The 23,052-nt window shown below is 42.7% G+C and overlaps 1 protein-coding gene across 2 annotated transcripts in view; it reads left to right on the top strand.

The window, feature by feature from the left end:
* Positions 1-23,052, top strand: part of EXT2 (exostosin glycosyltransferase 2) — a 130,251-nt gene that overhangs the window by 18,651 nt on the left and 88,548 nt on the right. The window lies entirely within an intron of this gene.

Raw genomic sequence — 23,052 nt, 5'->3', positions numbered from 1 at the left:
GGCTGCTGAGTGCGGGAGTGGGATTTATTTCCTCCACTACATTGACCAGCCAAACTTAAAAGAGGAAAGCAGCGTTAGGGAGTTGCATCAGGTAAGGTCTGGAATAATAACTATCAGAGATTCAGAAATGCTCCTGAGGTAAGCGTGCTGTGATGCTAGGGTCACACCTCAGCGGTGTGCTCAGGACGCAGAGCTGCCCCTCTCTGGAAGGTGGTTTACACGGCAGGTGAGGGTTCTGGTGACTGAGGTGGCTGTGGAAGCCAGCACGTTTCAGGGTGATGCTTCTGAGGAGGCTTGACCCCGAGAGTGTCTTGGTTCAGCTGGCCTGGATCCCCCCTTCAGCGGCCCTCGTGATTAGGAGGTGCCCTCCTCTCCCCAGAACACGCACACCCTCCCTCTTCCCCTCCCAGGTCTCTCGTCTACTTTCTGATGCCCCTTCCCCTGGGCTGCTCTCCACTGTCTAACGCATCCACCACGTGTCCTGTTTAGTCCTTCTGCCGTTTCTCTCTCCCAAAAGAAGTTTAGTTGGGCTTAAATGTGAAACAAGTTAAAAACTGAAAAAAGACTATCCCAGTATTGGTACTGTGCATGTTGTCTCTATTTCTTTTTTTCCTTTCTTTTTTTTTAAAAAATTTTTATTGGCGCATAGTTGATTTACAGTGTTGTGTTAGTTTCTACTGTACAGTGAATCAGTTATACACATACATATATCCACTCTATTTATTTATTTTTTTGGCCGTGCTGTGTGGCATGCAGCGCAGCATGTGGGATCTTAGTTCCCTAACCAGGGACCGAACGCCCCCTGCATTGGAAGCACAGGGTCTTAACCACTGGACCGCCAGCGAAGTCCCTCTGTTTCTGTTTTGTAAATAAGTTCATTTGTACCATTTTTTTTGGATTCTACATATAAGTGATATCATATGATATTTGTCTTTCTCTGTCTGACTTACTTCACTTAGTAAGATAATCTCTGGGTCCATCCGTGTTGCTGCAAATGGCATTACTTCATGCTTTTTTTATGGCTTGAGTAATATTCCATTGTATATATGCACCACATCTTCTTTATCCGTTCATCTATTGATGGACATTTAGGTTACTTCCATGTCTTGACTATTGTAAACAGAGCCGCAGTGAATACTGGGGTGTATGTATCCTTTCAGATTATGGTTTTCTCTAGTTCTTTTTTTTTTTTTTAATGGATTTTAACAAGTTTTTACTTCTATCAAAATTATCTGTGTAGGTGCTGAGCTGGAGAAGAGGTTTGGAGGGCTCTCAGCGTTGAGGATGTAACTGCCCTGTGCACCCCTGTGTCTAACCTTGTCCCAGGAACGAGCCTCAAGCCTCTGTCTGGGCTGGGGCAGGGCAGTCACCCAGCTGTGTGTGGAATGGGGAGGAATTCTGGGCTTCTAACTGCTTCTTAAATACATTTTCCATCTGTCCTCCTGCCCTGAGCACTGCCTTTTCCCCTGAGTCTCTGCAGCGGAACCCAGATTTTTCTCAGCTGATCTAGGATGCGCTCTCTTGGGCCTATAGCGTCAGCTACCACCTTTCCTTCTGCTTTTCCACTTCCACATTTTGTTGCTGTTATCTCCTCCCCCGTTCTCTTTATCTTTCAGTGATTATGCCTTAATTTTTAAAAATTCCCCTTAATTGTCATTTTAGGGTTTTAGGAGGGAGTTAGTGAATGTGGTCAGTCCCCCTCTTTATTTTGGTACCGAGCTTCTTAAACCAAAGAGATGACACATCACACAGTAATGAAGTCTGTAGGTTCTTACCCCAGCCTGCCTGTGTTGAATGCCAGCTTGCCCAGTTACTAACTCTGTGCCTTTGGCCAAGGATCTGCCTCCTCTGGCCCTCAGTAGCCTCATCTGTAAAACATTTTGGTGTTCTGATTTGAAACCAAATCACAGGTTGAGTTTAGCCTCCCTGAAGTTTTTTCATAGCACACCCATGTTCGTTTTAAGTGTCTGGGCTTCCCCGTGTGTTACTTAACTCCTGACCTCATCTGAGTTTTAGTGAATTAGAAAGTCAGTCTAGAGATCTCTATGTTCTTGATCTAAACCTGTGATTCTTACAACTCATGTAGAAGAAAATGCTCCTTGAAGGGCGCTGGTATTTATGCTCTTTGTGTTTCTTTTTATGGCATCTTGATTTGTTAACATAATTAAATAGAAAATCATCTGCTAAATCAGATATCATCTTTTTCTAGATTTAGTCTAAAAGGCTAAGAAAACACTGGGTAGGTAAAAATGAGCAAGTTCTGTCCGGTTACCTTCTCCCCCCGGCCACCTTCGTGTTGGAAAGAGAATCACTTAGTTCCCAAGCAGAGCTCCCACTGTCAGCTCACAGAATGCCCTTGTTTTCCGGGAGCTTGGTTTGGGAACCATAGGTCTGAGACGAGCCTGGCCGGCCTTTTCGGTGACAGGCTTGGAATCATAGAACCGTTGAGATGGAATGACTAAAGGTTACTTAAAACAGTGTACTTTTAGGTTATTTTGGTTCAAAGAGACACACTTGGAGTCAAAAGACTCGAGTTTGAGCCCTGGGTCTGTCCCTGTTAATTATACAACCATGACAAGTTACCAAAGCTCCTTGGACTTTCCTTTCCTCATTTATGAAATCAAGGCGTTGGCTAGAACATCTCTCATGTTCCATTCAGCTGTTAAAAAACGCTGTGAAACTCTTGTCCTTGACAACATTAATAATTAAGTGGTCATCTCTTTCCCATGACCACCTCCTGTCATGAGGGCCTGTTACTGTCTCTGGTGGTGAATAACCTACATTATGTCAACTTGGAGGATAAAGGCAGTCTTGGTACTTTCCTGCCTCCCGTTTCTAAACCTCCCTCTGCTTGCTGATGCCCCTTTTCTCTGTGCTGTTTTCAGACCTTCTGGCACTCTGCTGCCATGCCCCGTTTAGTCCTGCTCCCCTTTCTCTGAATATTCTACATCTCCAGAACGACCTCTTTTCTTCTCCCAACCTCACATTTCTAGACTGGACTGATCTCAACTAAAGGTGAGATTATCTGATTGAAGCAATTCCCAGATAGCTATAAAGGATGAATAAGTTCAGCTGCCAGATGCCAGCAGTACACCTGTCTCCCAAGTTGTGACAACTGGCAATGTCTCTAGACGTTACCAAATGCCCGCCATGGAGCAAAATTTCTGTGATTGGGAACCACTTTTCTATTGATAGTTAATCATCTCTCTCTTTTGTCCTTTCCTGAATATGCTTGTCATTTTGCCTTCTGTATACCCTCCATTGATTTAATCTGACCTTGGCAGGAGTAACTGAAAAAATAGCACACTCTTGGTTCTGAAAAGTTTTTACACCTTAGTGAATTCTCTTTAGGGAGGTCAAATTTGAGTCTTTTTGTAAGACAGGCATAAACTTTTAGGGGAAAACCTGTTGCATCGGTAGCTGATACCTTGGAACCCCTGGTTGATCATGTTAGAATGAGCTGAGACCGAGGAACAGAGGGTCTGATTTTCTTGCTCAGCAACTCAGAACCGGCTCAAGGGCCTGCGTGGACAGTTGTAGCCAGCAGAGGGCTCCATCCACTTTTAAGTGACTGATTTTCCTTTTGAGTATTTGTTTCCAAGAAGTCCTAAGTGCTGTGAGCTACGTTGACATTGTCCTCAGAGCCGCTCTCTCGAGACCCGCTCCTTCCTGCACTTAGCACAGGATTCTGCTCTCCTGTAATGGAATAGAGCCAGAGTTTCTGAATTGACCCCAGAGATGTGGGGTGGGATCTTGGTGACGAAGGTATTGCAGTAACTTTTTGCAGCTTAGAGTTCAGGGGCTATAATCTGATCGATGAATACATGGTGAAAATCCTTAACATGACTCGGGAGTTAGGATGTACCAAGAGAGAAGGATATTCTGCCTGACAAGGAAACCTAATTAAGTTTTCCACCTGACCTTAGATGCGCTAGTGAAGCAGCCATAACGTTAAATGCAGGGCTAGACCCTGAAGTAAGAGCTGGGGTCAAGCTAAGATTTTTGAAGTACAACCTGCATCTGTGTCATCTACCCCTAAAGGCGAACAGCCAGCAGTACTGGCATATATGGCATTGAAAGAGCTGGGGTGGCTTATGGGGTTTTTTGTGGTTAAGTTAAAAACCAGTTCCTTCAATGAGAGGTTAATAGTTACAGCAGTATAAAGCCAACTCACCAGTCAGCCTTTAATTGTCCTGTGAGCTAAATTAACTAGTTAATTAATTCAGTGCAGCCCTAATTATGTGTTTCCCCCAAGGGGAGATGATGGGAGATGATAAGCAACCTGTGATCCCCACCCACAGAGGCCTGACAGCCATCTTGGGGATGTGTGGGAATAAGCCTGAAGAAAGCTGAGAAGACGGTGCACGTTTCCCAAAGGATGTCAGGGGTCTGACATGGGCGGAAGTACGGGTTAAAGCTGTTAGGGACAGCTTTATTGGGAAGGTAGCATTTGATGTAAGCCTTAAAGATGAGGAGTCCCGTCAACCATCTTTCTCACATTGGAAACCAGGAAGAAGTATTTTTCTATAGTCATACGGAACATTCACATCCCCAGTCTCCCTTTGAATCACAATGGAAAAGAAAGCAATCTGGGATATTGGAGGGCTGAATAGACACTGGACTGTATAGTTAGAACTGTTTGTGTGGATAGGGGGGAAGGCGTAAACGGATCCCCAGTTTATCTGTTGAGCGGAGTTTCCAAACATTCTTTTATTGGTCAGTGGCTCCACCAGCAGTGACCTCTAACCTCAGCCACACTAGGAGGTGGAAGTCAGGAGCCTGCCTTGCCTTTGAACTCTTCTTTGTACTCAATTGACTGGGAGCCTTTGAGGTGGCAGAAACATTCAGCATCTTCTTTGCTCTATCTCTCCTTTAATGCTTGGCTAAGTTAAAATATCCGTTTCTTTTCAGTCTATTACACTGACCCATCTCAGTCTGCCTTCATATTTTCCTACTAAGCCTACCAAATATTTGTGCCATGGAGGAGTACTTGAAGGTATAATGGGCTGATCAGGAAAAAGAACACTTCCATCGAAGAAACTGTGGTACCCTCACCTAGCAGGACTGTAGTTAGGTGTAGCTGTGCCGGAGGAGAGAGCAGAAGAGACCACAGAACAGTAAGTGCGTGTGTGTCCACCAGAGCTCATGCATTTTATTCAGGGGAGAGCCCCGACAGGAGGCTGTGATTTCAGCACATTAAATTAGCCGCTTTCCATAGCCATAGTAGTCTAAAAGTGACAAATTTGAAAGAGAGAAAGACTACACCTGAGGGTCTGTGAGATGGGTCATCTGCCAGTCAGGCATGAATAGAGAAGACGGAAAAGCTATTTTAGAAATAGAACTCTCAGCACTTTGGATGTATGCAGACCGCCGTGTGCGCTTCACGATATGGGCGCGTCATTGTAAGATGGCGGAATTCCTCGGTTCAAAGAAGTATGCGTGTGTTTGTTTGTTTTTCATCTTTTGGATTTCTGGCATCCAAATGAGTCTTCCCATCACTTTGAACATTGAATGTAGTTTCTGTTTCATCCCCTTGAAGATGTTACTGATGGGCATCTTCAAACTGAGGAGATACAGAAATGGCTCTTCTTGGTGATGCCCTGCAGTCTTTAAGTGAGGGTTTAAATTTTGTTTAGCATATATATATTTTTAAAAAATATTAGCTTTCATGTAAAATATTTTATAAAGTTTTCTATGTAAAATATTTGTTTTTATTTTTTAAGAAGGTTTTGTGATTCACTCAAAGGTGTAAACCCTCGGGTATCTAGAAGCCTCAGCAGTCCAGAGGGATGTGTTCTCTGAGGGTTCCCTATGCTGGTGGCTTGACTGTTGTGTCCATTGATGGCTACCTAGCAGTCTGTGTCCATTTCTCCCTCCCTCCCTCCCCCTGCTCCCCCCCAACACACACACAGTTTACAAAGCAAACTCTGTAAACAGAGTAGTGAGATAGGCAGCGAGAGGAGTAATCCGAATTTTTTAATGTGAGGAAACTGAAGAGAAGAGATGTAAAGTGATCCTCCCGAGACCACACAATATGTAAGGGACAGACAGGGAACATACTCTTTTGCTGCCCACAACTTTATTCAAATTATAAGGCTTTGTGGCCTGGATCGAGGCTGAAAATCAGGATGCCCTTCCCAGGAAGCAGTTCAGGCTAACTGCTTATGGGATAATCTTCCCCAAAACGTGGTTGCTTGAGACACTTGGGACTGGACACATCCCTGGAAATACGTTATGAAGAATGTGGAAGAGATTTCACTTCTCATTTCCAGGATCAATATTATAATGTCTGTCACTCTTATCCCCCCCACTGTGAAACTGGGGAAGAGTGTGATTACGGGATATTTTGAGTTTCATAATTTTGTTTCAGTAGCACTGTATACTCTGTTGGAGTTTTCCTGAATGTATAAATCCATGTTGTGAAGGAGACCGGTCAATGTATGTTTAAAGTAGGATAAAACAAGGACTCATTTAATCGAAACTCTTAAGGAAGAGCATTTTTATGTGTTTAACTTACCTTTTTTTTCAACTTCAGTATTAAGAACCTTATTGGAAAAAGACTCTTGTCAAGTATCTGATGGGAAGCCAAGAAAAGCATTTTAATAGAACTGTCTCAAATTTATAGTGCACTAGGGCCTGTAAATAAATTTCCCTGTCTTTAAGGTATGGGCTGACTTGCAGTTATTTTGTATAGCTTCTGAGATTTAAATCCTTACAGTCCAGATGGAGAGACCATAAAGCTGCTTTCCTTGGCAACCTGGGCATACCTTGTCCATGGCGAGCATCACGGGTAGTAGATGGAGCTCCGTCTGTAAATGCTCGCTTATTGTATTGTGATGCCAATTTTAACTGGTTTGGCGACTTTTCCTAGAGCAACCCACCTAAATATTCTCTAAATCTAGAGAATTAGAGTCCTTGATTTCATAGTGCAAACCCGTCAAATGAATATGTATTGAGTACCTGCTTTGTTCCTAGAATGGTATGGGCACACTGAGGGAGATTTTTGAAAAGGGAGGGAGGGAGGGACACAGATCCTGTCTGTAAGAAAGGCCATCACGGTGCTGGGGAGCGTACTTTCAGTAGTATATGAATGAAGAGGCCAGAAGTGCTGTCACTCAGTCGTACTGTGGAGAGTCAGGAACAGATCAGAAGGTGAAGGGGGCTTCACGACTGGCTGGCCTCGAATAGGGAGAGAGGATGCTCTGAGAGGTACTGACCTTCTCCCAGAGGCTGGCTTCTGTGGGAAAGACTCGGTAGGTCAGATGGAGCAGCCCGAGGGGGGGAATTGGAATCCCAGGAGCAGAGAACTTCGTAGGGAGTTAGAAGGAAGGGAAGGTCACTGACAAGTGGAGAGTAATGAAAGGATGTGTGATGAGAGGGGAAAGCAGTATCGATTAAGGAGATTGAGGGAAAAAAATCAAAGAGCTGGAAGGGACCTTAGAAATTATTCAACCCCTTTCTCATGTTTTATAAATGATGTATAAACCCTAGAGTTCAAGTGATCTTGAGAATGAATTGCTAGGGTCAGAGCTGAGCCTACCCTTGAACCCAGGTTTTCTGATCCCAGCCGATGACTTTTTGGGGGAAAGGGGGACATTGGGTACTGCAGTATTTTCCAGACTGAGGGTCTCATGATTCATTAGTGGATCATGAAGTCAGTTCAGTGGGTCTTGACTGGCATTTTATTTTTTAAAAATGAAAGATAATAGAAAGATACTAAATTATGACATAGCAAGGGTAAATACTTCCTGAAACCTTTGTTTCTTTTGTATGAATGCGCATGGTGAGTTGCAGTATAAAATGTATTTGTATGTTTCTTAGTGTGGGTCCCAGTCCAGAAAGTTTGAGAAGTGTTGGTAGTGGAAACCACATGGGCTTTTGACTCGGAGAGACCTGAATTTGCATCCCAAGCTGTGGTGTCTTGTCTATCAACTTCGTGAATGTGGGCAAATTACCTAGCTTTGCCAAGCATCAATTTTCTTATCTCAGACCTGGGGATAATAATACGATAGAGCAATTGTGTTGATTAAATGAAATCACTGACTTAAAGCATCTAGATTTTGGTCTGCCTGCTGGCCATCATCTGGGAGCGCTCCGCCTGGGTCTGTGTTTGAGACTGGCAGGAGCCTCCTGGTGTGGAGCTTGGTCTTCAGGAACCACAGTGAGTTACCAACGTGGATGTATTATGCATTTGCTTCTGGGCTTGGAAACTTGAAACAGAAATTTTTCCTGTGGGTCTGGTGTACTTTCTTCATCTTGGCATGGAGGGAGGGTCACCTCTCTGTTTTTCTGTCAGGATCAGGATGGCTTATGAAAATCAGTGGTTCTCTACCTGGCCTTAAAGAAAAAAAATTCATTGGCACATTTGGATAAAGTACTATTACTTTTTCCCCTTTCCAATGAGAAAAGTTTTCGTACTGAGTCTCTGCCCACCCTACTACCCCCCCTTTGAGCATGTTCTCTGCTAGATCATTTATTCATTTTTTGAACTAGAAGATTAAAAAATAAGCTTAAAGAGAAAAGTCAAAATCAGAATTGACATTTGGGTGGTGAACAGTTGAAGATCTAGAGTTTTACTAGGTACGTACTAAAAATAAAGGAAATTTTTATGTGAATTTAAGAGGACCGGTCAGATACCTCTTAGGAATAGCTGTTGTTCACCTCCTACTGAAAGGAGAATGAAAGAATATGGTTTTCCTTGTTCTCTGCTGCTTCCCTTCCCCTCTCCTCCTCCTGCTGCCTCTGCCGCCCTTCCCCCATCCCTTTCCAGTCAGCTCCATCCCATATTTGAAATCCCGCTGGAGAGCGGAGACGAGCGCTTCATCCCCAGATGACTTGGGCCAGGAGCTAAAACACTGCCATAAATCTGCAGCTCATTTTAATGCCACGTTAAAACAGTGTGAGCGGCTGGTTTCCGTGGCCCCTGCCCTCTTTCTTTATGGGCTTCTTTGGCTCTTCTTTATAAAGAGGCCCTGCGGAGTCATTTTAAAGTTCTTATCAGTTTGCTGACAGGTATATGGGCCCTTTTGCCGAGTCCAGGAGCTCTGGCAGGCGTGTGAAACTTCTGATATTAAAATTGAAGAAAAATGCAAGGCAGAAGGGATTGGGTAGCACAGCGGTGATCTGGAGGGAAAAGTCTAGCAAGATGATTAACCTCTGCAGGTCCGGAACTTCGCCCTTGGCCGGATACCTGGCTCCTGGTTGGTGGGGGCAGGGCAGCCAGGGTTAGGCAAGGGAGGGTTTTCCAAGGGCTTTTATTTTTATCCCCTGATGAGAAATGCCGTTCGGCTGGTAGTTTGTGCTTTCAGGCTTCAGCAGGCGAGCTGGGCAGCCCTGAAGGGCTAAGGGAGCAAGCTTTACAACGTAGCTTTTTTCCTAAAGGCCATCTGACTGGCTAGACCTCCGCTCACGCGTCTCTGCCAGCTCCAGCTCGCTGTCTCTGTGCCCACGGCATCACTGTTAGCGAATTCAAAGGGACTTTCATCAGTCTGCTTCACTGCCCCTTTTAGACCAGGTTGCTAACCCCCAGTAATCCTCCCAGACTGCTTTGTGGAAGCGCCAGGCCCTCTATAAATGTCAGCCCGCAGTGCTTGGCCCTTCTTACCCTCTCGGTTACAGAGAGGTGGACTGGAAGCTGCTCCTCCCTCTCTTCCACCACTTTTCCTTTCTCTCTTCGCTGGAAAACTCTAGCAGCAGACAGCTGAGGGCAAGGAAAAACCATTACCTGGATCCAGGCCAGTGGCTTGATGGAGCCTCAAAATCGCTGGCATCTCCTGACCAGAATGTTTTTCCAGGCGTTTCAAAAAGTACATCCTCACCCTCCTTCTGCTTTCAGCCTTCCAGCCTTGATTCCAGACGGCTGGCTGGGTGCATTATGCCCCAAGAATCTACTTTATATCTGTCTGCTCTTCTTCTCCTAACTAAAGCTTTTAGGAAGAGGGTAGTAGAGATAAGCAAAATCCAGTGGACATATATTTTTAACTGCTCGGCACCCTTTTGGCACAAACACATTATTTTTCCTTTTTCGAATAGTTTTGGACATGAGTACTTTTGCAAGTGTGTTCAAGGTAAAATAGTCATTTAACTTGAGGTTGAGGCAAAAGCAAGGAATTTTTGTAGTAAGTTAGTCAAATGATATAGCTGTTGATCTAGGATTGATGATTTTCATTGAGCAAACAGTAAAAAATACTGGTTTGTTTTACTACTCATGTAGCTCCTGTGGGGAGAGTAATTAGGTATAAAAACCAAACAAGCAATAAAACAAAATAAAATGCCCCAAACTCCAAAGCAACAGAACTACTTTTTTGTACATTTCTGACAAATTGATATCCTAGAATTAGTTAAGAAGTTTACTGGACTGGATGTTATTGCTTATGGTACAGTTTTAATAAGCTTACTAAAAGTATCTAACAAGTAATATATTGGAAATTCTCAGTAAATATATGATGATGAACAGTCTTCATCATACAGCCTTTGCAAGGGGTGTGGGTATGTGGAATGGTCAGTTTCCTCTTTGGGCACCGGTTGGAGAACCGTCTCTAGAATTAACCATGGGTTGGTTAATCCCTTGTAACGAGTCCACGATATGGGGCATTGCTTCCGGAAATGGCCTCGCTAATAAAAGTGTTAAATATTAATTTTCAGCCTGTATAAGGATTGTCTGACTCTTTGGGGCTGGTTTCCTACAGGGTGGGACTATTTGTGAAGCATTTCTGAGAAATAATTGCTCATTACAGGAAACATAGTGCAGGTTTGAATTCATTATATACCTATTTAGAAAAATATCTAGGTTTGTTTACAAAACAGTAACTTGTAAATTATCAAGTGTTGATACATTTGGTAAAGAATTCACTACTGTCAGGTCTTCAGTAAGGGTCAAACTGATCCATTAGATTTCTGTCTATATGTATACATCTCAATATAGATTATTATATATTTTTCTATCTCCCTCAGCATTGAAGAGGTTGAGAGAGTTTGGAGTTGCATGATTACTTTACAATAACACAGTTAACCTTGTAATTCCATGCTACTGTTCTTCGGAATGTAAGACAACAATCATGTATGTTTATTACATTCAATTTGACTTAAAGACCTTTAGTACTGGGTCAGACCAGGATTGGTGCAGAAGTAGCTCCATGTAAACCATTTCTGGCGATACAGTTCTCTCTCTCCTTGTAACTTAAAGGCTAATTTGTTGTATTTAAATGTGCACTTATTTCCCCTTTTGATAAGGCTTTAATAGGAGGTGAGCAGGTCACTTATTATCTTTCAGAATCCAATACTTTTTATTAAACAGAGCAAGTGGTTTGTCTTCAAGTATTTGAAGTCCATATATGTATTGAAGTATTTTTAATTTCCATGTTAATTTGGCCAGGTTTTGATGATCTTATATCATTTGTATTTTAGAGGGATCTTTGAGTTTTTGTTTGAAGCTGCAGACTGAGGGTTGAGTTCTCTCAACCCTCTTGCTCCCACTCAGATTCTTAAATGTTTTCTGGGGTGGGGGATGGGGACATGAATTTCTCTTGAGAGTCCTTGCCATGATGAACCTCAGTTATTCTTACTCATAGGTATATGTCATCATCCAGGTAAGAAAGAGCAGGGGAAACAAAAGTGAGAACCACTGACATAGCAGGTGTAGCTATTTCAAACTTCTCCCTCTGTTCAGAGTCCCAATTTACGGAACGTACATTGGAGTTTCCACTCGGGATCAACAGGAGAGTTTGTCTTGATAACATGTGATCAGAAGAAGGAGGTTCCCAGACGCAGGCGGCTTACAGGGGCCCACGTGCCCCTGGTCAGCTGGCACAGTGATAAGAGGCATTGGGCCCACAGTCTTCTCAACTCCTCTTCCTCCGGGGATGTGTGGGGACAGTGGAAGAGCTCCCATGGGACCTGACTGCTGAGTGAGTTAGTATCCACAGCCAGAAAAAAAGAACCTGCCAAAAACTAGCTCCTCGGCCGTCTCTGGACTTGTTACTACATGGGAAGCAGATGGAAGAGGGAACATGGCCCTAATGTGGCATGACATGGGATGAAACGAGCCCTCAAGTCCCGTCCTCAGTCCCTTCACACATTGTATTTGTGTGTGTGTCTTAATTAAAAGGGCTAGAGGCCTTTCAAGTGTGTCTGTTGCAGTGAGACTTGCTTTATATTTACCTTCTCTGATCAAACAAACTTATGCTTTCTCCTGATTTTAGCATAGCAAACACGGGAAATCTCACCCCAGGCAGATTCCTTTACAACTGGTTGACCCAAGTCGTGCTCTTATTTATTTATTTTTGATGACAGAGTCTGATTAAAGGTTTCCAATCCACCTTTTAGCTAGTCCACGGACCCAACCGGGAGGCAGGGCTTGTCAGCTGCTAATCACTAAAGAAGCTCCCTGATCTGACCTAGGGAACAGTGGGATTCAGAGGCCTGGATAACTCTGAAACGGGGCACGGGAGAAATGAATCTCTAGTCCCTTTGCTGAGAAGGTTTGACCAAACACAGTTTTATTGGTCAGTGGCTCCTGCTTTAGTAACCTTTCACCCCCACGGCTCTTGGAGGTACAAGCCATTGGCCGGCCTTGCCTTTGAACTCCTCATGGCTCCTGCCACCTCAAAGGCTCCCAGTCAGAGGCTTGTGTTTTGCTTGGGATCTCTCCTCACAGCAGGGTGTCAGCAGTTGGGAAAACTGATCCACCCTTAGAACCCTGACATATTTGAAGGTGATACCCCTGAGACTTGAAACCTATGGCTTTCTATTTCAGGAGCTGCCTGTCACACGTCAAGAAACACAACTCAGGCTGCCCCCTTTTCCTCCTCTGTCCCTTCTTGCTTCCCATAGGGCAGGAGATCGTAACATCTGAGCACACTCCACAAGTATTCGCGGAGTCCTTCCCTACTTTCAAGCTCTTTTTCCCCTTTCTCTTCCCGGCTTGCCCCAAGTAGCATCTATTTTTGAAAGAATTTTTCTTTCAGATAAGGCTAAAACACGCAAATTAAGCCATCTTTGGTGTCTGGGAGCTGAATCAATGGGGGAGATGGTCTAGGGAAAGTATCACAGGGCTTACATGTTCAGCTCCAGTGCATTCAGGTTGGATGAGCCCTACTTTTAAGATAGCCCAGCTGCACTCTTCCCTGTCTTCTTGATCCGTTCTGTCTTCTGGAAGAAGTAGATCTTCCAAAAAGAGATAGAAGTGGCATGGATTGCTCTCCCACATCTGCTTGGCTTCCAGACTAAGGAACAAGAGTGAAAGCTTTAGTGTTGAGAGGCAAATCCAGGGACCTGTGAATATTAGATGACTTCAATATAGCTTCTTCGGCAAGAAATCAAACCACTCATTCTAAGAATATTGAGTAGAAAATGCCTTCTACTTAAGATGCCTTTAGCTTAGAAAAGGAGCAAATGATCTCTGTTGAGTTCCTCTGCTTTTCTAGAATTCAAGTAGAACGTTACTGATAATCCTTAGCAGAAAGGACACTCTGGCAGGGTCTCTTTCTGCTTCAGAATAAAGGTTGAGTTTTTAGCAGGTACCCAGGTACCAGAAGAGACAGGCCTGGTTTTACTAGTGTCTAGTTCTTTCTTTGGTCGTGAGTATGGTCATGAGCTTACACTTTCCAGTTGACAAAGGGAAGGGGAGAGTTAATATTTATGTTAACTGCTGTGTCTGGTACTGTGTTAGGAACTTCCTCATGAGAACCGGATGAGGTAGTTGTTATTCTCATTTTATGAAGGGGGACAGTGAACCTTAGAGGCTGGTAGATGGCCTGTAGTCACAAAGCTTTAGTGGCAGGCTTGGGACTGGGAAGAATTTGTGGCATATGATTAAGAAGTTCACTTTTCTCACCTTTTCTCCAGGGGCATTTCCCTTTTACACTGAGATAAGTATGTCTTTTGGGACATTCGTGTATTGGTGATGGTTTATAGGTTGCTTCTCTTTGCCTTTAGTTTCTGTTTTCCACCTAATTGCAAATTTACTTCTCCCATTCTAAATCCTATTGCATGACTTTGAGAGAGGAAGGAATTTGAAATCCCCATTCTTCACTTGCCTCTCTTTGCCCCATGTTCTAATTCTTCCTCTGTATCCTTCCTCTGACGGCAGCTCAGGTTTTTAAACTCTTTATAGGAATCAACCATATCACATGATGCCATGTGAGCTTATAAAGAACCTGTAAATATGTATTAGTCTTTGGAAAAAAACACCTTGTCTAATTAAAGACTGTTGTGAACTTAACCGAGCACACTATCTTGCCATCAGATGTCTTGGGCCTCATCGTTCAGACCGCCTCCTTACATTTTCTTGATTCTTAAGGATCAAAAATGGCCGGAGCCATTTTCTCCGGTAACTACACGTGGAACTGACTGCATGTTAATTCTTTAATCACTCCCCATAAATATAAATACTGAGAATGGAGATGAATAGAAGGAAATCTTTGCTTCGAAATGGATGACATGGGCTTACATATGGGCTTTTGGGAATTTTCCGGCCAGCTCTGTCTCAGAATAGGATTTGAGTACTGGTCCATGTACTTGCTTGTTTTCCTAAGCTTTGAGTGACTCGTGGTTTTAGATGTAAGAATAAGGTCTAGAACTCCTAGAAATCAGCTGCACAAATGGAAGTTGTTATGTATTCAACAACTATTCCTATGGGGCTGGGGCTGCTGCTGGTGTTGAGAGGTCTTCAGCAGTTCTTGGGAGCGTGCTGGGGGGACGTGGCCTGGAAGACTGTGTAAAGACCACTTCATCTCAGCGCCAGGAAAATGGGATTAAATTGGGGGAAGTTGAGGGATGGTTAACAAAAATGCTAGGAGTGGAGAAAGCTAGATTTAAAGGAGCAAGTACTCTACAGCCAGCAAGTTCTCAAAGTCCCGAGAAGGGTGAGAAGGAGAAGAAAGGGCCCATTTTGTGTGGCAGAGTTTTATAACCACAGTCGCTAGTATTAAGGTGATTTTATTTTTCTTTTCACCACCTGTGTGCCAGCTGGGTAGAGACTATTTCAAACAAGACAAAACAACAACAAACCTACTGTGGATTCCGAATTCTAATATATTTTTAGAAGGCTGGGAATATGGGATAAGGTAAAAATAAAATTGAGATTAAATCCTAGGAGAGATGAATTCCTAGCAAGAATTATCGGGCTCTATGTGAGATCCTAGGAGAAGAGCAAAAGTTTGTTCATTAGGTGTGACACATTAGATCTTGCACTGGGCAGTGGCTGTACTGAACGTTCGAAATGTTCTCAGCTGTTCCCCTGCAGCCACACAGCTGAAAATAGAGACCCTACTGGTTAAGCCAAGTCTAGTCCTGCTTTGTTGGGTAAAATGAAACACTGAGGATGGTGATCTGTCGCCTTAGTCTGTTCCAGTTTCCCAAGATGGTTGGGCCTTACGCTAGAGGAACTGCTGGATACCCGTGGAAAGAGGCGGCGAGAACCCGCAGAAACGCACTGCCCTAAATCTGTAGTATTTAGGGGCTGAGTTTTTGAACCCTTGCCCTCGAGTGGGGCCTGGTAAGCTTTGCTTTGTACTGTGGGCCATCAGAGAGTTTTTAATCAGGCTGGGAAGATGGGTTTTTTGCCCCCATGAGATAACAGTGGGGCAGAGAATAGACGCTAACTCTTGTGTAAAAATTGTCAGATGGATTTTAAAAAGGGCCTCAGTGTAATTTTGAGATTAAATGAAGTACAGGTATGATTTTTTTTTTAATTACTAAATTTTATTTTTCAGAGCAGTTTTAGGTTCACAGCAAAATGAAGCAAAATGTAGAGAGAGTTCCCCATACCCCCTGTTCCCACAGCCTCCCCCATAACAATGCACCACAGTGGTTCATTTGTTACGGTTGAACCTACACTGACACATCCTTATCTCTCAAAGTCCATAGTCTACATTAGGGTTCCCTCTTCATGTTGTACATTCTATGGGTTTTAACAAATGTATAATGACTTATTTCCTCCATGTCACTATTTCTTTTTTTTTTAAATATATTTATTTATTTATTTATTTTTGGCTGCATTGGGTCTTCGTTGCTACACGCGGCTTTCTTTAGTTACGTCGAGCAGTGGCTGCTCTTCCTTGCGGTGCACGGGCTTCTCATTGCAGTGGCTTCTCTTGTTGCGGAGCACGGGCTCTAGGCGCGCGGGCTTCAGTAGTTGTGGCGCGCAGGCTCAGTAGTTGTGGCTCGCGGGCTCTAGAGCACAGTCTCAGTAGTTGTGGCTCACGGGCTTAGTTGCTCCGCGGCATGTGGGATCTTCCCAGACCAGGGCTCGAACCCGTGTCCCCTGCATTGGCAGGCGGGTTCTTAACCACTGCTCCACCAGGGAAGCCCCATGTCACTGTTTCTAATTTAATTCCATTGTGGTCTGAGTGCATACATCATATGATTTCTATTCTTTCACGTTTGTTCAAGTATGTTTTATGGCCCAGAATGAGGTCTGTCTTGGTGAATGTTACTTGTGAGCTTGAGAAGAATGTATAATCTGCTATTGTTGGATGAAATAGTCTGTAGATGTCGATTATTTGGTGCTGTTAATAAGTTCAACTATGTCCTTACTGATTTTCTGCCTGCTGGAGCTGTCCACTTCTGATAGATGGGTGTTGAAGTCTCCAGATCTAGTAGTGGATTCATCTCTTTCTCTTTGAGGTTCTGTCAGTTTTTGCCTCATGTATTTTGATGCTCTTTTGTTGGCTGCGTACACATTGAGGATTGTTGTGTCTTCTTGGAGTATTGGCCTTTTTATCATTATGTAATGCCACTCTTGATGCCTTGTAATTTTCCTTGTTCTGAAGTCTGCTCCGTCTGAAATTAATATAGCTACTCCCACTGTCTTTGGATTAGTGTTAGCATGCTATATCTTTCTCCATCCCCTTACTTTTAGTTTATATGTGTCTTTGTATTTAAAGTGGGTTTCTTATAGACAACGTATAGTTGAGTCTTGTTTTTTGATCCACTCTGACAAGCTTTTAATTGATGTACTTAGACCATTAAAAATGATGAAAAGAACATGGACTTCAGAGCTAGACAAAATGGCTTTGTGTTCTGGATCTTCAGTTATCAGCTTTGGGACCATGAGCAAGTTACTGTTAACCTTTCTGAGCCTGGTTTTCTTGTCTGTAGGATTATCTCTTTTCATATAGGATTGTTGTGAGGGTCAAGTGAAAAAGTATATACCGTGTTTAATTGATTCTCAGACCCTTATTTTTTCATACTTCAAAATCTTTGATGTCAGATTGTGTTAAAATTGATATTGTTTTAGCATTGTATCATATCTTAATTGGAAGCTTTTTCTTTCTTAGTGTTATGTAAAATAATGGTGCATCTTACAATCATTTGTGTCAGGCAGCTATCCCACATTAATGTGACTGCATAAATCCTAAACAAAAAAATATAAATCGAACCTAGCAGTATATAAAAAGAGATATCTATCATAACTAGATGAGGTCAGGAATATAAGATTGGTTTAACATTAAAAATTTAATTAATGTACCTTCTCACATTAACAAAATGAAGGAGAAAAACCTACCTGATCATCTTAAAAAGGTAGGAAAAAATCATTTGATAAAATTCTGCAATCATTCTTGAGAAGAACTCTCAGCTAAATGAGGAATAGAAAGGAACTCCTGTAACATGATAAAGGATATTTATGAAAAACTTAGAGCTAACATTATACTTACTGGTTCAGTACTGAACGCCTTCTCCTAAAATTGGGATCATGTCAAGGATGTCTACTGTCTCCACTTGTGCCCAGCATTGTGCTGAAGGTCCTAGACAGTGCAAAAGAAAAATAAATAAAAGGCATAAAAATTGGAAAAGAAAAAGGAAAACTGTCTTCATTTGGAGATGACATGATTGTGTATTCAGAAAAGCCAAAGGAATCTACAAACTACTAAACTAATAAGAGATGTTATAGCAAGGTTAGAATACAAACTCTTTGGCTCTAAAGAAAATTTGAATTTTGGCTGAAACACTTTGTCTCGTTTTCTTGTCATGAGACACGTGGTGGTCTGGTGGTCTTTTGCGACCTTCTGTAACATAACTAGAGATGGAATTAAACTAATTTTATTATGTGTATTTTGCAATTATCCACCTTCCTGGATTCTGTAATTAGTTCGCATATTTCTAGCTGATTCTCTTGAGTCTTCCAGATATAAAATCCTATCATCTGCAAATAATGATTGCTTTTGTGTTTAGGGAAATGAAGGCTATATTATGGTCTTCACATAAGAGAACAGTATCAGGAGGATATGTAACTAAATATAGAAGAAAACTCCACTAACCATAGCTAAAGAAGTCAGGGCTTGTATGTCTCACATTAAAAGAAATCTGAAAGTAGGCAATCCATCCAGGGCAAGTGTAGTGATTCAGTGATGCCATCAGAGAAGCAGGCTTCTTTCTCTGTTTCTGCTCCATCACCATCAGCATGCTGGCTTTGTCTTTTCATTTGCAGTACATCCGCCTCAATTCCAGCCAATCATGTCTGCATTCCACGCAAGCAGAGGGAGAAGACCAAGGGAGAAAACCAAAAGGCTTACCCTTAAAAGACTTCATCTTTTTAGTTAGGAAAACTCACATACCCAGGGGCTGTACCAGTACTGTGTCACACGGTCATCCATTGCTGCACAAGAGGGTGGAAAATTTAGTATTTTAAGCTGGTTTTGTTAGAAAAGATAAGGAAGGTAATGGATGCTGGGAGGCAACTAACATCTGTCAGGAGGACTAATAGTAATCTGGACTGTGAGAAGTTGGGGTAGTGGGATGAACTTTGCCATTAATTGTGTGTGTGTGTGTGTGTATGTGTGTGTGTGTACACAATCTCACTGGGTATTGATGGGATATAAGAGTTTGGGTTTTTTATTTATTTTAAACACTATTTTGTAGCTGGCCACTTAACTGAACTTCCTTATTTGCTCTGATAGGTTTTTAGTTGATTCTCTAGGATTTTCTTAATAGCCAATCAATGGAAAGCTCTTGGATTTCTTTTCAAATTCCTTTCTTTTTCTGTTTTCTTATTGTTTCTACTAGTTTCCTTATGTTTCCTTCATTCTTTTCCAAATTATCAAATTGGGTGCTTACTTTATTTTTGGATGGTAATTCTGTGTATATATCAGAGTAAAGTTAAACTATGAGACTAGAAGCAACTAAAATTTGGAAATGTTTGAGGTCTCAGTAGATTTCATCTCTTAAGATTTTTTTTTATTGTTGTTGTTTTTTAAATTTTTTATTTATTTTATTATTTTTTTGGCTGTGTTTGGTCTTCGTTGCTGCAGTGGGCTTTCTCTAGTTGTCGCGAGCGGGGGCTACTCTTCATTGCGGTGCGTGGGCTTCTCATTGTGGTGGCTTCTCGTTGTGGAGCACGGGCTCTAGGCGCGCGGGCTTCAGTAGTTGTGACACGCGTGCTGTAGAGCGCAGGCTCAGTAGTTGTGGCGCGTGGGCTTAGTTGCTCCGCGGCATGTGGGATCTTCCTGGACCAGGGCTCAAACCCGTGTCCCCTGAATTGGCAGGCGGATTCTTAACCACTGCGCCACGAGAGAAGCCCAATCTCTTAAGATTTTTAATAAAAGCTGGCTATATGCTTTTCTCTTTTCAATAGATGAGATATGTTATCAGTCTTCAACTTAACATTTAAGGCAAATGTCAGATTTTTTATTTAGTGAAATTACTGAGGAAAGAAAAGTTTTAATATTTCCATAAGCCACAAATCCCCATAGGCTTAAGGATTTTAATAAAATCCTATACTGTGTATACATAGAGTAGCTAACATATATATAATACTCGGTGAGTAGAATTTCATAGTTTTTAATCCTTTTAAACAACGCTAAAAATGGTGTGCTAAATTCTTTGATACTCCCTCCTCCAGGAGGTGGAGCTTAATTATCCTCCCTTTGAATACAGTCCGAATACAGTGACTTGCTTCTAACGCATAGATCATGAAATGGGGATGGTAGCTTTACAGTGGAGAAACCTGGCAAACCCCACCTTAACCAGGGGATCAAGGTGAACTTCCCCTGTAATAAGTCACGGTGATACCATGTGTCCCCCGATATGAAGTAAAGAGAAAAGCACATCAGCTCTGTAGTATTCTCCAAAATCCATAACCCCAGTCTAATAAACCAACCCAGATTGAGGGACATTCTGCAAAATTCCTGACCACACTAGGCAAAAGTGTCAAGGTCATGAACTACAAGGAAAGATGGAGAAACTGTCACAGATGGGAGGAAACTAAGGAAGCATGACAACCAAATGCAATGCAGTGTCCTGGATTAGATCCTGGAACAGAAAAGTGACCTTAGAAGAAAACTGGGAAAATCCAAAAAGAAAACAGAAGTCTGTAACTGAGTTAATAGAATTAACTAAATGTTAACGTCTTAGTTTTGATCGTTGTACCGTGGTGATACAGGATGTTAACATTGGGAGAAGCTGGGTGAGGGTATTCGGGAACTCTCTGTACTACCATTGCAACTGTTCTCTAAAATTATTTCAAAATGAAAAGTTAAAAAGAAAGCAATTGCAAGTTTGCATGTTAAAGAAATTAAAAAAATTTACACCTACCAAAAAATCGTGGAATGAACTCTGCTACTGTTACGTGAACAGATGTCTCTGGCTTTGAGGAAAGTTCAGTGAGTGGTATATGTGGCTTCCTCAGGGGCTGTGATCAAGTAATTGAGATGGTGGGCCTGGGAACACTGCGCTAGATGATGGAAAAGTGCCTCCAGGGGCATCAGGGACTTTTAGGTGGAAGATGCGCGTGAGGAGGGCGAGTAAAGTAGCTTCATGAGTACGGGAATGAAGAAAAGCACTCTCAGGTTTTGTGGAGTGAGGTATTGTAAATGTAATTAACAAAATAAATGTTTTAAGTAAAGAAAAAACTGGAGTGCTGATAAATTCCTGATATATTAACCTTTTCTGCTTCAGAAATCTCTCTTTATTTTAAAGGCGATAAATCCTTTTTATTATTGTTCGTTGAATCATTGAGTAAAGGTATCAAATGTTAGTGAACTTCCTCTTCTCCTCTAGAAAAACTGACAACACAGGCCTAGTACGTTTTTAGAAAACCTTCAGTCCATGAGAAGTGCCCCTGAGGGGTTTTGTTGATATTTTTTTCCCCTAATTTTAAGTACGTTGTCTTGTAACTGTTATGTTTATAAAAATGGGATAAGCAAAAGAATAAACAAAAAGCCAGTCTTGCAGTAGTTCTCAACTAGGAATCAGGATGCTCGGATTATCATTTGACCTCACCAGTGCGTGCCTTTGGCTGCCAGGTGGAGGTTGTTCGAGCCTGTCTCTGCTGCCTCCAGGCTGGTGTGAGGTTAGGCAAGAAGGGCACTGGGCTCCCTGCTCTTGCCCTCTCATCTGTACGGGAAGGTAGCGAGGAAGAGAGCCAGTGTAACCCTGCAGCGTTTGCTGCATAGGAGGCTTTGGAGCAATAGTAGGAATGCTCATTGGTTCCATTTGTCACAGCAAACAAATGAAAAGGAACTCATCAGCCTGTGGTGCACTGGTGCTTGGAAAGGCTTAGAATCCCTTTGGAAGTTTTCAGATTCATCTTCAGACACAGCTTTGAAAAATTAATCCATGAGGCGTGGAAATATTTTCCAGCCCTTCACCTGAGATATATGGTTCTGTCAGTGTAGTAAGCTGAGAGAAAATCTCCTGTACTCAGATCCCTTGAATCTCCCAGGTTGCTCAGAGGCAGAAGTGCTTTTGCATCTTTAACGATGCAGCTGTTTCTTAAACTTCCTGAGGGAGAAGGCGAATGCTTTATTTACTCTGTCTTGGTTCTCTGCACTTATTCAGTCTGTTTTATTGTTTTTCATTAATTTTGGAATATTCTTAGCCATTATTTCTTTAGATGTATCTGTTGCCTTGTTTCCTACCCCTCTTCTGGAACTCCAGTTACAGCTACTGTAAGAACATTAGATATGGTTCTACAGTTCTTGGGTGCTCTGTTCTGTTTTCTTAAACTTTTTCTCTTTGCATTTTGGTTTGGATAATTTCTTTTTTATTTTCAAGTTCACTACAGTATTTCTTTCCTTTGCCATATCTACTGTGCTGATAAACGAATTGAAGAAGTTCTATGATACTATGTTTTTTACTTCTAGCATTTTCATTTGGCTCTTTTTCTTATAGTTTTCATCTCTCTACTGAATACTCCCGTCTGCCGTCTGTTCATGTAAGTGGTCTGCCTTTTTTTACTAGCTCCTTCAACATATTAATTATAGTTAGTTTAAGGCCCCCATCTAGTAGTTCCAACATCTTGGCCATCTTTGGGTCTGGTTCTGCTGGTGGCTTTATGTTTTGACGGTGGATTGTTTTCTTTCGCATTTTGTTTCCGATAAATGTTGACTGAATGATGGACATTGTGTGTTAGAAAAACAAGAGACCTAAAGTAAATGTCATGTCCAGAAATGGGCAGACCTCTTCTTCTGTGAGCTGTTAGCATGGGAGGTTGACTCAGTCTAGTGTGTAATGAAGGTGGGTTTGGGTTTGTCCATTGCTAGACTCACCTCCAGCACCACACACTTCAGATGCTGCTGGTGGTCACCTTGTTCCTGTGTGGGGCACAAGGTACTAAGGTTTTTCTCAGAGTTCCAGCCTCACCCGCCACTTTCAGCAGGCCCTGCGCGCCTGTGCCACACAGGAGGCCTTGCTCCCGTCCGTGGGTCGACTTCCCTTGCTTGTGTGTGGTGCCGGGCTCGTGGTGGAGCAACAGGATTCTGTTCCCCTGGTCCAGCCGCAGTCTGGCAGGCTTGCTTGCCGGGGCCTTGGAGGTGGGGCTTTCTCAGCATTCTTGCTTCTCCCCCTGGGCAGCTAGAGTCTGCCCTCTGTCTGTGGGCGTCTGAGGTTGGAGGGAGTTTCCTGCCCCTCCCTTGGTGGTAGCTGACCTGTGCGCTGTATCCGTGTAGGAGCCTGATGTGAGCGAGTTCACCTGGTTGTCCTTCGGGGCAGATGGCTTTTGCGTCTGCCCCTGCTACCAGGGCAGCGTCCCTCTGAGTTGCTGGTGGGGGGTGTCCTGCTTATGTCTAGAACTTCCAAACTGCCCTACTAGCCCACACTCAGTTTGAGGAATTG

Source organism: Globicephala melas, chromosome 8 (assembly GCF_963455315.2).
Source record: "Globicephala melas chromosome 8, mGloMel1.2, whole genome shotgun sequence".
Taxonomy (NCBI): domain Eukaryota; kingdom Metazoa; phylum Chordata; class Mammalia; order Artiodactyla; family Delphinidae; genus Globicephala; species Globicephala melas.
This window is presented reverse-complemented; position numbering and strand designations above follow the sequence as displayed.